Source organism: Accipiter gentilis, chromosome 23 (assembly GCF_929443795.1).
Source record: "Accipiter gentilis chromosome 23, bAccGen1.1, whole genome shotgun sequence".
Classification (NCBI taxonomy): domain Eukaryota; kingdom Metazoa; phylum Chordata; class Aves; order Accipitriformes; family Accipitridae; genus Astur; species Astur gentilis.
The window spans coordinates 4,226,322-4,241,308 of NC_064902.1; the positions used below are offsets into that span (position 1 = coordinate 4,226,322).

The 14,987-nt window shown below is 41.0% G+C and overlaps 1 protein-coding gene across 14 annotated transcripts in view; it reads right to left on the reverse strand.

The window, feature by feature from the left end:
* ATP2B2 (ATPase plasma membrane Ca2+ transporting 2) overlaps positions 1-1,219 on the reverse strand; it is a 439,575-nt gene extending 438,356 nt beyond the window's left edge. For all 14 annotated transcript variants that reach the window (XM_049826145.1, XM_049826157.1, XM_049826153.1 and 11 more), the window contains exon 1: positions 1,113-1,219. The gene's annotated coding sequence lies outside the window, so the exon portion shown is untranslated. The remainder of the gene's footprint in view (positions 1-1,112) is intronic.
* Positions 1,220-14,987: the final 13,768 nt, after the last annotated feature.

The following is a 14,987-nucleotide window of genomic DNA, read 5'->3' on the forward strand; positions in this document are numbered from 1 at the left end:
CACAGTCTCGAGGTCAAAATTTCAGAAAAAGAATCCATTATGTTCAGTGACGATAGGAAAGCACATCTTGACGACATCCGTGCAAAGGTGGCGGCGACGAGGACTCCAGCAGACACCTCAGCCGGCATCCAGGGGCACGTCGGCGGGTGGTTTACTGGGTGACCTAGGGAAAGTTATCTCCCGCCGCAGTTTTTCTCGGGCTCTGAGGTGCTCTTAGCACTTCACTGGAGTTCTGCGAGGCTTTGAAAACTACAGCTTGTAAAAGATACTTAAATCCCCCAGTGGTGGGGTTAAAAAAAAAAAAAAAACAACCAAAAAACAACCAAACAGAAGAAGAAAAAAAATAAAGAAAAGAGCCCCAGCCCCGCCGTACCAGAGCTCGGCTGAAGGCGCAGGAGCCGGGCGAGTTCCCCCGCCCGCGGCCACGGCGGCGACGGCGCTCCCGAGGGGCTTCTCCTTCCATCAGCTCACCGTCTCACACAACCCAGCCGAGGGCGCAGGACTGAGGGGCATAAACCCCCTTCCAACTCTCCCAAATAAACGTTTCTAAAGAAGAGCGTCCCCTTCGGAAACTTGGCGCCCGGAGCCCGTCCCCGGGGTGGCTCAGGCTCCCGCGGGGCGGCGGTGCCGGTGCTCGCCCGGGGACCCGCCGCGCCTCGGGCGGGCCAGCGCGGGGCTTCGCTGCCGCCAGCCAGCTCCCAGCCTTCGGGCTTCCCGAGCAGGGCACGGGAGAGCGCGGTCACCTCCGCCCGCCCCTATTCCCCGCCACTGAAGAAACCGCCGCGGAGCGGGCGGCTGTTTTCCCCCGCGGCAGCGCAACCGGCTGCCCTCTCCGGCGGAGCCGTCTCCATCCACCTCCCAGAAAACATCCCTTCGGCCGCATCCCCGCTGCCCCCGGCACCCCTCCGGAGCGGGCTTGGCCCCGGCGGGCTCCCGCCACCGCCGCCTCCCCAGGGGCAGCGCTCCCCTGCCGCCCCCCGCGCCTCAAGGTCACCTCAGCGCGGGGCAGCCCCGGGGGGCGCCGCTCCCCACGCCCCCCCCCCCCCCCACGCCCCCGCTCCTTCCCCCCTCCGCGCCGGCGGAGCCGGGCCGCGCCGGGCTCCCGCTCCTACCTGAGCCGGCGTTTCGGAGCGGAGCGGAGCGGAGCCGCCGGGAGCGCGGAGGCGGGCCGCTGTCCCCTCAGCGGCGGCGGCGCCCGGGGAGTCGGGCCGCGCACGGCGCCTCCCTCCTGCGCCGGGCCGCTGCGCTGCGGTGGGCGGCGGCGGCGCTCCGTCAGACTTAGCGGGGCCGCGGCGTAGCGGGGAAGCCCTGGTGGTTGCGGGGGAGGGGGGACGGGCGGGGGGGGAGAGAAGGCGGGCAGCGCCTCTCCCCTCCCCGCCCGAGGTCCCGGCCCCAGCGGAGCCTCGCCTCGCCTCCCCCGGCAGGGCTGGGGCTCCCCTCAGCGGGGAGAGGCCGGCGCCGCGCCCAGCTCCGCCGGGGCTCCAGGGAGCGCGCGGAGGCGGGGGGGGAGCCCTCCGCACCGGCTTCCCGCCCTCGGCACCCCTCAGGGCCGAGGAGGGCCGGGCCGCGGCGGGGGCTTGAGGGCCGGAGAAGGGGCGTCCTGAGGCGGCCGGGGGACACCCCCACCCTCCCCAGTTTGACTCTGTTCGAGTTATGACGTTAAAATTCGCCTCTGGCGCTCGCAAGATGTCGGGGCGCTGGCGGGAACAGCGCGGAGACGCCGTGCAGGTGAGGGCGGCTCTGACCCCGCCTCAGCGAGAGGGGATTCAGTGCCGTCTGTCAATAGCTAAGGTTTACCGCCGCCGCCTCTTCTTTCTTTTTTTTTTTTTTTTTTTTTTTTCCTTAATACTCACAGTTCTCAGTCAGAATTCTCCAAAAACCGCAAGGGGAAGGCCTGACCCTGATTCTGAGAGATGGAGAGTCCCACCCTGGGACACAGGACCTGTGGTGGAAAAACGTATGTATATTTTCACTTCATGAAGGAAGTACGACAGACAGATGATGTACATTACGTAGACTGAGGAACTAACACTCCAGTATTAGAAAATTAAGTCAACACCCCCCACCCCCCAGAAAAAAAAACCCACAACATAGTTTTGAAGATACTACTTTTCCTCGCAACATTGCCAAAAAGAGGATGGCATCTTTGAAATGTTGCCAGAGTAGTTAATGTTGGGTAACCAAATCTTCCTGGTTTTATACATGGGCTTACATTAGATTTTATAGCAGTTCTGCTGTGCCATATAATCTTTCACCATGACAGTTAAAACCAGTTACTGAATGTCTCCAAAGCTGAACTAAATAGAGCGAATTTTGAAGAGCAGAAAAAAATATTTGGTAGATGGGATGGATTTTTGCTTAGTGTAAAGGATTCGTACGCATCACACAACACCTGTAGGCTGCTACAGCGAACAACGCTAGCGTTTTACTTGGAAAACTGGAAATCTTCCACCACTTTTTATTGGTGAAGGGCAGCGCTGGCCAGCCCTTCTTGTTTGAGAGATGATACGCTGTTAATTATACTCTGATTACTATCTTGGCTTCTTCCTTAACACCATTTAAATTCCAGTCTTAACCTTATCTCAGCAAGGACTTAACGAAAAAGTAGGACAGCCAACATAACAAAAGTACAAATCCCTCCACATCTTTTAAAACTATTTCTAACTTACTTGAAACCAGGAGGGGCTGTGACCGTATTTTTGTAGTGCTTCCAGACAAGCTCGTTAGCAAAATACAGACTTGTAGTTCTCACCAAGTTCAGTTACTAGCTCTGGAAAAAGTTAGAAACCTGTAACTATTCTGCAAATATCTAGATTCATTTTCTCATTTGATCTTAAACCGCATGCTTACTGTCAACTGAGAATCAACATTTCTGGTGCTTTCCCCTGCTACATCTCTCTGGGTCATGATGAAGATCAAACAAACTGAGAAAAACTAATCAAGAATAGCAACATTTCTGTTTTGACAATGCTTAGAAAGATGGCAGAGAAAGCCCGAATGAAATGTTTACAAAAATAATCATGCAAACATTAGGTAAATGTGGTGCTATTTTCAGCTTGTGCTTATTAATCATTTAAAGCAGATGATTGGAGTACCATTTGAAAAGCATTAGATGTGCATTCTTACTAGCTGCATGCAAATGCATTTGGCTGATAATTCTGCGCTGAATAAAAACATTACATCCTACAGACTGTTTTCACAAAAATACTAAATTCCACACACAACCACACCTGTTAAACACTGAAGATCAGAGCAGAGCTCAGGATTTAAATATTACACAGAAGGACAGTTCAAAGCATATGATTCCTCACATCATAACATCCACAGCTGGTCAGCTACTGCAACTGGGACTAATAACACCAGAGCAGTACAAACAAATTATTACTCTCCTTGCTTGCTCTCCATCTTAAGATATTTAGCCCCTATGACTGCTTTTTTTTTAAATGAACATGGCTGTTCATCAATTGTGATAAACAATGAATAACAGGGCAGCTTTCTTCATTTTAATATCTTCTGCCTATGAAAATCTTTTCCCATGCAAACAGTCATGTAGAATTGCTTAAATTTCTTTCAGCTTTAGAAGCTAGCCTCATATTTTTATAGAGCATACATGACAGAGGTGTCAGCATCTCTTTTTGCCTTTGGAGATCTTTCTTTTACTACATTATTTCCAGGAACTCAACCTTTTATGTACAGGTTTTAATAATGCTACAAGATAAAACGTGACATTAACAATAACAGCATCGATTAATCTACTTTAACACTTCTCAATATGTCTTGGAGATTAGGACCATTTGCATTAAGTTTTTCCCTGAATTCATTGCACATTCTCTCACCTAAGGTAAGGTTTAGATATTCCTTTAAATTCTTCCTCATTTTCCTGGTTAATGGGGGAATATATGCACAGTGCAGGTAATCTACTTGTCAAAAGAATGTGAAAGAGCAGAGATCATGTAATCATCAAACACTTTGGCAGTATGCTTGCCTTAAGTTTGAATCATCTAATAGTGAATTATACTTGTCAGATAGTTGTTCTCAGGTTTCAGCTTCACGTAATTTTCACAACCTAGAGCTTAATTTCCACACTAACAAAATGGAGGAGGAATTTCAAGGACATTTCAAAAAGGAGGTGATAATGGATGCCAATTCAACAACTTACAGTTTGGCTGTATTATGTTAGGATGAAATAGCTGTTCATATTTCAGTATCCTTTAAGAAACTTCTAAAAGAAGATGTATGTATTAAAGCATACAACTACAATGTTTTCATATCATATATACATAACCTCTTCCATCCCAAGGAATCCTTATGCACTTACAGAGTTTACCTTTGAAGTGTTGTTGGTGCCAAATGGCAACACTAAAAATGAAAGTGAAGAATACTGGATCTGCCAAAAATGTAGTTGTACGTAGATTAACAGAGCAAAGTGCAACTGTAAAACCTGTCATCATTCTTTACGAAGCAGGCAGAAACGTTGTACGAAGAGTTGTTATACAACAGTACAGAGCTTTGTGAAATATGAGGACCAGGAAGGATATTTGGAGTACCCATATTTGACTCACAGCCATGAAGTCCTACTCTTTTATAACGAATTTGGACATTTCATTACCAGAATGTTCAGACCTAGCCTTAGTTGCTATTAAGAAAAAACTCCCATGGTATCATATGCCACCAAACCATGGCATATGTCCAGCATCTGATTACAGTAGAAAGCATATCCCTGTGAATCGCCAGTGTGATCTCCTACAGTAATCTCACACCCTCACATAACAGTCTCCCAGTGAAAAGCCAACCAGTCCTAAATCTCTATCGTTTTTAAAAGCAAAACTAATGACAGACAAAGGCTGTGACAGTAACACATTCTGTGACATTACCATGAAGTTTTATAGCAGTCAGCACGAGGAAGGTGCTTTTTGCATTTAACATTTGAATGTCATATGCACTACAGGAGAAGACCAGGAGAAGATAACAAAAAAGTGCTCTCTGCTTTGTTCTTTAACAAAAAAAAAAAAAAAAAAAAAAAAAAGTTGACCAGCGGATTATCAGATATATTGGGATATTCTGCAACCATCACTTCACAGTTCTAGTTCAGTATCAAAGCAAAAACAGTCAAGTGCAAAGCACACATTATATTTGCACTTACATGAAATGACCTTGATAGGGCCTAGCTTCAGCTGTGCGAAAAGTAGACAGACTTCAACATCCACCTGATGTTAGAAGCAATGGTATAGGCCAGACACAGGGCCTGAACAAAGTTCTTATGCTGACCCTGTTGGCACTAGTGACCCTGGCTAGAAATAAGAGTTACTAAAAGTTACGAATTGATTTCCCTATAAAATAAATCTGGTGCTTCCCTGGCAAAAAGAATTCTCAAACTGTAAGTAATTTGTTAAAGCTGGCATAAAGTTGATGATCTTGCACCCAAAAACACTTAGTCAGAAACAAGATAAAAAGCCATTTTCTGCATCATTTAGAACTTCGACAGAGGTGTCCATAACACCTTCATTCCAAAAAAACAAGCAAAAAACCTACCAAACAACAAGAAGCCTACAAAAAGAGGATACAAAACCTACCACAATAGAAATGAATCAGAAGAATATGGCGAATGGAACCAACGTAATATTATGATTGTATATTTTCTGAAAGGACCACAAGTTAGCTTATCAGATGCATAATCTTACTTGCTTTGTCATAATCTACTGAATACATGTATATAAGTGGGGCCAGAATAACTTTTTTTACCCCTGAACTCATTAGCAGTCACAAAATTACTTTATATGCATTGAATAAATTGTGAGAAAGAGCTTTTTGCAATATTCAGACCTTTTTGCAACACATTGAGACAATCCTCTTAAATTATGCAGCAGGTCTACTTTAAAGAAAATCCAAAATCCTATATAACACCCATTCCACAGATTACTGTGAGAAATCAGTTGGCAAAATTAAAAGTTTTCGTAAGAATGGCATCACTTTAAGAACCGCTTACATATTTTGTTGAATTTATTTATTCACAGGAAAGTACACAAATGAAAATGCTCAAGTGGTTGCAGTGCTGAATTGAAAACCCTGAAAACACTGTAGATGTGAGGAACAAAAGACAGTAAACTACTGAATGTTAAATCGCAGCACAGTTATTTTACAGTCCAGAAAAAGAGACAACTTTTAGCTGTATTTTGAGGACAGTAATCATAATCACAAATAATCTTAAATATGGTTCTTTTCTTCTCATTTTTCAACTGCTTGTTTGACTTTGTTTTCCGAGAAAAAATACTGATAGAGTGAAATAGGCACCAGTTTGCATAATCCTTAGTGCTAGTAACAGAAATTTTGAATGTGGAAGATAATTAAGTCCTTGGACATGGGATGTGGGTCATTTCAGAAGCAAGAGTAAAATCCAAAAAAGCAGTGAAAACAAAGCGGCATCTAAAGGTCAGTACTGGAAAACAAGCTCAGTATTGGCAAAATTTTCTCGACATTCCTATAAATTTAAAAGTCAGTCCTTGCTTTCTACAGCAGTTTCCCAAGGGGAAACAGAATAATTGATTTAAATACTAGTTGTCATCAATGGTTTCAGTAGAAATTGCTGGAAAAAATACTACACGAAATTCCTAAAAGAAAATATATATCAATAACACAAAATTCATGTTGCGAATAAAGTGGATTTAGCAAGGCATACAGAATCTAGACATGGTCCCAGTGGTCATCTTATAAATACCAGATTTAGTCTGCTGCTGTTTGGCTAAGAATAATTCATTTGCTTTGAGAAGAATAACATTTTAAAATATCTTCTTTGGATTGAAGGTTGTAAATTACATTCATGCTATTTTGTTGGGAAGCCCGCTTACCTTTCATACTTAAACTCTTAATAAAAAACAGCACAAGGGCAAGGTAAATCTGCCAACGTGCCTTTTAAGCAAGTGATTGCTTTAAGTCATAGATGCCAGGAAAAACAATCAGGAAGCCCTTGGATCCACTCAGGAGACCCCTGTCACTGCAAAAGGAAGTTAACAATACTGTTAGACCGCTCTGCAATTTAGCAACGTTGAAGTCTGCTTTTTCACTTTTTCAGCTTCTGGCCAAAACTTCTGCTAATGAATATAGTACTTATTTCTCCAATGCACTCTATAAATAGTCACTTTGAATCTCTTAGCAATTACTACAAATGAGCTCTGAGGTGAGATGAACATAAGCATTCCTGTCAGACATGGATAGACTCAGGTACCTCCAAGCAAAGTACTTGCAAATTAATCCCACAATTACCAGCATGCCTGATACGATGTGCTGTCTCAGTAGTTTATGTGGTTAACTGCATATGAAAATGGCAGCAGCGAGACAGTTCATATTCTTAGCATGTATGGCCCCAAGATTCATGTGTGATCTCACCTACAGGCTTTAACTCTTAAAAGAGGGGGTTCTTACTAGGCTCTTACCTGTAAATTTAATATATCATCATGATTACATAGGCTTATATTCAGTGTACTGAACCATGATGCTGAAGTTTGGAGCATTCTTCTTAGACTCCAGTGTGTGTGTACTCACATACATACATACATACGTATACACACATATATAAAACAATGAAAAGAGAAGTAAGTGCATCCAGATGGCATTCCAGGTCTCCTAAGACCTCTTCAGTATCACCATTTGCATCTTTCTGTTATCTGGAAAGGAATTTAAGGTGACTATGCACCTAAATTAAGCACTTAAATAGGATTAATCTCTTATATTGTTTTATAATTAAATCCATATATTTGTCTAATGATCTTGGACATGTATTCGAGTGATGAGTGTAAAGAGCAGGAAGGAAAAAACGTGGACATGGAATACATTATGGGTGGAAAAAGTACAAGCCTTTTTTTCTTATGTTTCATTCAGCTTTCTGTTTTCCTGTAGCATTTCAGCAACATACTGATTTATATTGATCTGGAACTTTTAGGTAAAAAATTACTCCCCGTTTAAAACTACTTGTAGTTTTTTCTTGGACAATAAATTGTGATTTTATTTGCATCAGCATAAATTTATAGTGTCAACTGATTGCCCCAGATAAGAGAGGAAAAAAAATCTAAAAAGGCTCTGTATTAATGGCAAAAAAAGACAAACAGCCCCCTGGGCTGCATTAGGCAGAGCATTGCCAGCAGGTCGAGGGAGGTGGTCCATCTCCCCCGCTCAGCAGTGGTGAGACACATCTAGAGTGCACGGTCCAGTGCTGGTGGGCTCCCAGAACAGGGGCTGTTAAGTCCAGGCATGGACTTACTGGAATGAGTAAAGGGCCAGGGAGAGGTTTAGGGGGCCAGAACATCTGTCATATGAGGAGATGCTGAGAGGGCTGGGACTGTTCAGCCTGGAGAAGAGAAGGCTCAGGGGGATTTTATTCATGTGGTTTAAATTCCCAGCGGCAGGGAATACAGACAATGGAGCCAGGGTCTCCTAGTGGTGCCCAGTGACAGGACAAGAGGCAACGGGCACAAACTGAATCCCAGGAAATTCCATCTGAATGGAATAAAAACCCCAAACCAAAACCCTACCTTTTTTTACTGTGAGGGTGGTCAAACAGTGACAGAAATTGCCCAGAGAGGTTGTGGACTCTCTATCCTCAGAGATACTCAAAACCCAACTGCACAAAGTCCTGGGCAACCTGCTGTAGTTGAACATGCTTTGAGCAGGGAAGCTGGAAGTGCCTTCCAGCCTCAACTACTCTATATCCCATACAAATGAATGAAATTAGCCTCTCCTCCACCATCGTCATCAAACAGATTCACTGAAACTTCTTTCTTATTCCTATCACTACGAAAATTGTCATTTAAAGTTTTAAACCTGATCTTTATCAGCAATGACAATTTACTGGCAAAGAGCATCCAAACCACAGTATCTCTCAATCTAACTTTCTACACAACTTTTAATTAATCATGGATCAACACAGGGATGAATCTTATTTTAAAATGCTTTTCTGGAGCAACCTGAGTTTCTCCAGTTTTACTGATCCTGGAAGTACTACCTTATCTCTAGCATTTTCTGGTGATAATTGGATCAAAACTACTTTGGGGATAGCATTTGACACAGAATACAGATATGTTGCACAACAACATCCCACCCAGACACCCACCCACTAAAGTTCTAAAATTTAATTACCTCTTAGAGGTGGTTTAAACTTTTTCTTATATGTATGTGATATCCTAACACAAACAAGTCATTGGGAGAATTATTATTCTCTGAAGATGGAATTTGCATGGTTTAGGTCTCCCTGCAATGCCTATGCAAATGGTATTTTGCTACTAGTCTGCTGTTGCTTCTGGGCTGATGCATAGTCTACCCTCATTTACAAACACTACCTAATGAGGCAAATATTACTTTTATATTACATTACAATTTATGTATCTCACCAAAATAAACAATTTTCTGACTGAATAGCAGAAGAAAAAAATCTAATGTACCACATTTCCTGAGAGTGGCAACTAAAAAGGTTCCTACACACAGCTAGCTGTCCTAATTATGCCTAGAAAGCATGGACCTCGGTAGCAGGAATGAACTGGGCCACGTCAGACAACAAAAGCTAGAATAACATTGGAAAAGATCATGGGTGATGGTCTGCCAGTCCTTCCATGATGGCTTGCTAAAACAGTTCTGGAATGACTGGCAAGTCTAAAGACTAAAGTAGTAAGACTAAAAAGTCCCTGAGTCTTTCAGAAATGCTCCTGTTTGCAGTTCAATGACTTGTTTTCTCCAGGAACGAACAGGTTGGGATCACCATCAAGACTTTCTCCCCAATACCTCTGGTTACTCCAAACTGTTTCCTTACTTTCTCTACTGATGAAGAAAGGAACAAGGTATTTGCACAGAACGGAGGTACCAAAGACGGACTGTTCTGTTAACAGTGGAAGAAGGCAGGCAGGGCTAGGTCTTGTAAATTAAGTTATTACTGTTTCCTCTAAGTTTTCTACTGTCTCTAGTTTATTTCTTGGTTAAACAAATGTTTATTAGCTGTTTCAGCATGTAGTCTACCACAGTTGGCAAAATTGAAAATACACATTTGATTCAACGTTATGAGAGCTTCAGGAAGGAAAATCCAGGACTTTCTGCACTAAGGCAAACGTTAAAAGGTTTAGATGAGGCACTGAATACAGTGCAAAGTAGTATCTACCCAGATGTTATGATCATCTTGTAATCTGCATATAAGCACAGAGGACAGTCTTAACTATATGTTCAGTTATGTAAGACCAAAGAAAGCAAACCTAGATATGAAGATACAATATTTGAAAAAAAAAAAAATTTATTATATAAGAGTAAACCCATAAAGGAAAAGCAACTGTCTTTCATAGCACAGCAAAAAGATACCAGCAAATCTTCGTCCATTCCTTAAAACTTCTCATAGACTATGGACACACATTTCTTACTTTTAGTGAACTGTGATGGCATATATTAATCAGAAAGTCTATACTAAAGCAGTAATTATTGCAAAGTTCTACAATTATAAGGGGGTGTTCGAGTAGACATACTTAGTACAGATTAATAGTCTTTTAATTATATAACTGAGATATGAATAAAAACGAACCTATACAGTGGCACACCCTTTGAGTTGGCAGTCGTAGTGGTTTCTCAGTGGTAGGCATACATGACAAAGCTTCACCAATATCTCATCTTTTTTCCCCCTCTCCTATTCAATTATCATATGGTTACATAAAAACAGCAGGGAAATGAATTATGCATATTTTTTAGCACACTGAAAAGTTAATGAAAAGTTAAATACAACTTATGTGTGTGATTGCACAAAGCACTTATTTGACCTTGCTAAGCTTTAAAAGGCATTCTAAGATTAGCCTGGCATGTATTTCAAGTGTACAAAAAAAAATACAAAATTGGTTCTTAAAATGCTAGTACAGACTGTTTCATGCCTAAATCCTCATTATGTTCAGAGTATTTATAGGAAATGATTCAACTTTTAAGTGGGTAAAGACAAGTAAACCCTCCTTTCTTGTGGAACAGTGGTGCTCATATATTCAGATGCTACCTCGTCAATACTACAACCTTCAATAAATCATGTTTTGCATAGGAATGAACAAAGACTACGCAAATGTTTCCATGTAGCAATTTTTATCAAAGTGATTGTGAAACATTGCAGCATTTTACAGTTGAGCAAATTGGAGGGAGGAGACAGAAAGAGGTGAAGAAGGGGAAAGAAAAACCCAGCCCTTCCACCCCTTTCAGTTTCAGGGTTTGCATACAAGCTTGAGAGCCCCAGAAAAGCCCATGGTGACACTTTCATCCTCCAGCTCACTCTTGCTTTTCCATTTGTTACATCTCATTTTAATGTTAGGCCTTGATCCTCTTATTAGCCACAGGGGAAAGCAAATTACATGAAAGTGAAGAGAAATACTAAGGGCAGAACAAATTCCCATACTTCCAGCAATACATAAGCAACACAAAAATAGATTATGTTTTATTCTGTGCTTTATTTCCTGTTCTTGCATAGCAGCAGAGAACATAACAGTTCAAGATCTTATGTACCATACTGTACCAATTCACCATCCCTACGAAGACGACAATGGTAAGAGTTGATTCTGTTTATCCATTTGTGAAATAGAGACAATAGTTTAAGGAATTGAAAAAATCATCTTTAGTTTGATATTTCTAAGTTTCAAGGTCAGCAATTTATATATTGTACTCAGGACATAAAAACTTACTTCATTAATTCAACTCTGCTCTGCTGAGAACTCCTGGACTAAGTTTCAGCCTCAGCTGTTAGAAACATATCAGGTCTAGGTTTTCTTTACTAACAAGCTTTATCCAAAGAATGGGAGGATGAAGGATATTACACTGTTGTCTCTCAAAACTGTAAATATAGATGAGCTGTGGGAAGTGATTTTTAATATCATTGTTGTATTAGGAAAAATAGACTATCCAACAGAGAACCGTAAATGACACTCAAAGAAGTGCACACATACCAACAGCCACAGATCTCATCTCAAATCCTTACTAACTTGCTATTGATCTTAAATCCCTAAGAGCTTCACTAATTAAACTCAAAAATATTTTTATTTTGGTGTAAATATTCACTTTCCTTGATTAAATCTGTATCTCCACCTGTACACCCTTTTTGTTTGTACTCATTATTGCACTGTATTGCATTATTATGGAACTCCTGATTTCCAAAGTACAAACTCCTGGTCAAGTTATGTATGTCTGACCAACAGCTATAAAAATTTATGCTCTCAAATACATCCCTTTGTTTCATGTTCTCTATTTTTGCCACCTCTGAATTAATATAACACATTGCAGCTTTTCTATGGTTTTAGTATTAGCCATTTAATCATGACATTAAGTCTATCTGAAAGCTGGATTTAACGCAAAATTCAACAGTCTGCTGATTAAGTGGAGCATCTTACCGAAAGCAGACAGCAGTTCTACCAGATGTACATGGGCTTTCTACTAAGCTCAAAAAACCCTAAAGTGCCGCTTTTAAATCTTTGGAAAACCACTAACAGATGAAGATTTGTCTGCTTCAGAAACTGCCTCTTCTTCCTCAGCATGATACTGAGGTGCTGTGATCACTCACCAGTGCTCCGACAGTGCATGCTGCAAGAAGCTCTTCTATGTAACATCCCTTGACTTAAATGCAATGGTTGTTAAAACAAAGTGGTCTTCAGAGAATATTGGTATAGCTTTATTTTTGAAAGACGGGAGCTAGGATCTTTATTTTAGAAGCAGAAAATGGTTTGAAATGTTCTCTTATGTTCAGTCTCCCTCTAGTTTCATCGTCACGGATCATACCTTTAATGGTCAGCGGGGAAGTCTGAGTCTTGGTTGCAAGTTTTATGATGCTGAAATCAAAATTAAATAAGAACAACTATACTTAATGCAATAAAATTGTGCTCAGATTACTACTTCAACTATTACTGACACTAACTGGTACCACCATTTTCACACTGTGATTTCATTGCACCCTAAATTCTGGCACTGGGGAGCAATTCCTTTCTGAAACCACCAGCGTCATAGATAGCATTTCATTGCTGACATATGTGCTGAACATGCATTTTATAAGTGACACTAACATGTTTACATGAACAGAGATAAGGTACTGCTCTAAGAAAGTCTTTCCAGGTTAGAGGATATATTCAACAAGGCTGGAAAAAATTCTGAACCAGTCCTGGAGTATTGTAATAAGAAACATGAGCAGGTAGAAAATTCTGTTAACTTTAGAGCCCTGCATTTTGTTTCGAGCCCCAAATGGAATTAATTTGCTTTCTTTTGTTAAGATGACCATAAGATTATCATATTACCAACCTCCACGACCCCCCCAAAAAAGAAGCCCTACTGTAACTGTATTCTACTGATAATATCCAGTGTAATACAGGAAAATGCTGAGACCCATAACACAAACTGCTAGCTACAATTATAAAATATTTAAATAACTCTTTTGAAGGGAATGATATATTTTTTCAAAGTGATTCTTATTCCATGTAAAAAATAGTTTTAAATTGGAAATATTTTAGGCATATTATTACAAAGGTGTATAAAAATTGTTTGATATTATTGCCCCATGTAAATTACTTTGGCCTCTTGCAAGTCAACACCTTAAAACCATCTGCTTAAGGAAGACAATCTTGCAATAAAGACTACGCATACTCTGTGTTTCTGTTCCCTTGTCTTCTTTTTTCTCTTCATTATATACAATTGCATGAAAACCTTTCATTTTGTTCCAACTTCATTCCTTTTGTCTTCCCCCCTCCTATTATAATGGAAACTATTTAAGAATTAACCTGCTGCTAGTGACTCCTGGGTCAGTTTCTCTATTTTTGTTTTGACATCATGTAACAAAGATTAATTTGGATTCAGGCTCTGAATGGCAGCTTTGGGAGGAATACTGCAGACAGAGCCGATACTTTGCTACTGAGCTAAGTAGAAAGCAGGACAAGACTCACAGGCTTCAAGTTAATGTATTAGCTTCTAAAAATGCAAACCTACAAAATAATCAGCATATTTCTTTGCCTTAAAAGAAATAATGGTTTTGTTTGGGTTTCTTTCCCCTCAATGACTTCACTGTTCATGTCATATATACATGATGTAATTAATGAATAAAGTCACAAGCAACTCATGTACATCAGAAGAAATCTGAAAGTAGGAATTAACTCAGGACAGACCAAGAGCCAATTCTTCAAAGAGACCCTTAACATTTAAAAATATAAATAGACATTATTGAACTGTCAGCTGCAAAATGCCTTTCTGGAAAACAGCAAAGTAACATGACTACCATTCTTAAGAAGTTCAAAGTGTGTCAGTGATGGGGGGGAGGGAGGGAAGATGTTAAGACTGGACCCCCTGGTGGCAGTCACCATGTTCGTGCCTTTCAGGTTGAGCACAGAGACAAATCCTGCTTAAGAAACATAGTTTTGGGTCTAATAATCCCTTGAGTCCATACATAAGAGACTAGAAGGGCAGGAGTGCAAAACCACTGGGCAGCCGGTTGCCAAAAGAAGATCACAGTCAAAGAACAGTGTTGCACTGATGTACGATCACAGAGAAATATGGAAAATGGAAACAATGCTTTGGGATCCTTAGTGCTAAATATGTGACAATTTTGTCAAACTCAGTTTTGATAAGATTGCTGTTGTTCTTCATGATAGGCTTTTTTTGTTTGCATTTTGTATTTGGTGATACCATCAGAAAAATGTCATTTGGACACAGACCATTAAGTCTACATTTGTAGTACTTCTTTGTAGATTTTTCCATGTTTTAAATGATGAACGTTACTGGTTCTTCGCTATTTTCCTCAGGGGAAGGAAGACATCTATTTGGATTATGCATAGCCTGAAATAGCCAGTGGTTTTTGGCTAATGTACAGAAGCAATAAAAGTGAAAGCACAGGTTCATGGGGCAGTGACTGTACTCAGCCACGGAGTGGAAGAGATTGAAGGCCTTCTGTAAAACTGAGATTCAGAACTCCATATTATAAAATGCAGAAAGTCTAGCACCGGACATAGATTAGAAAAGAA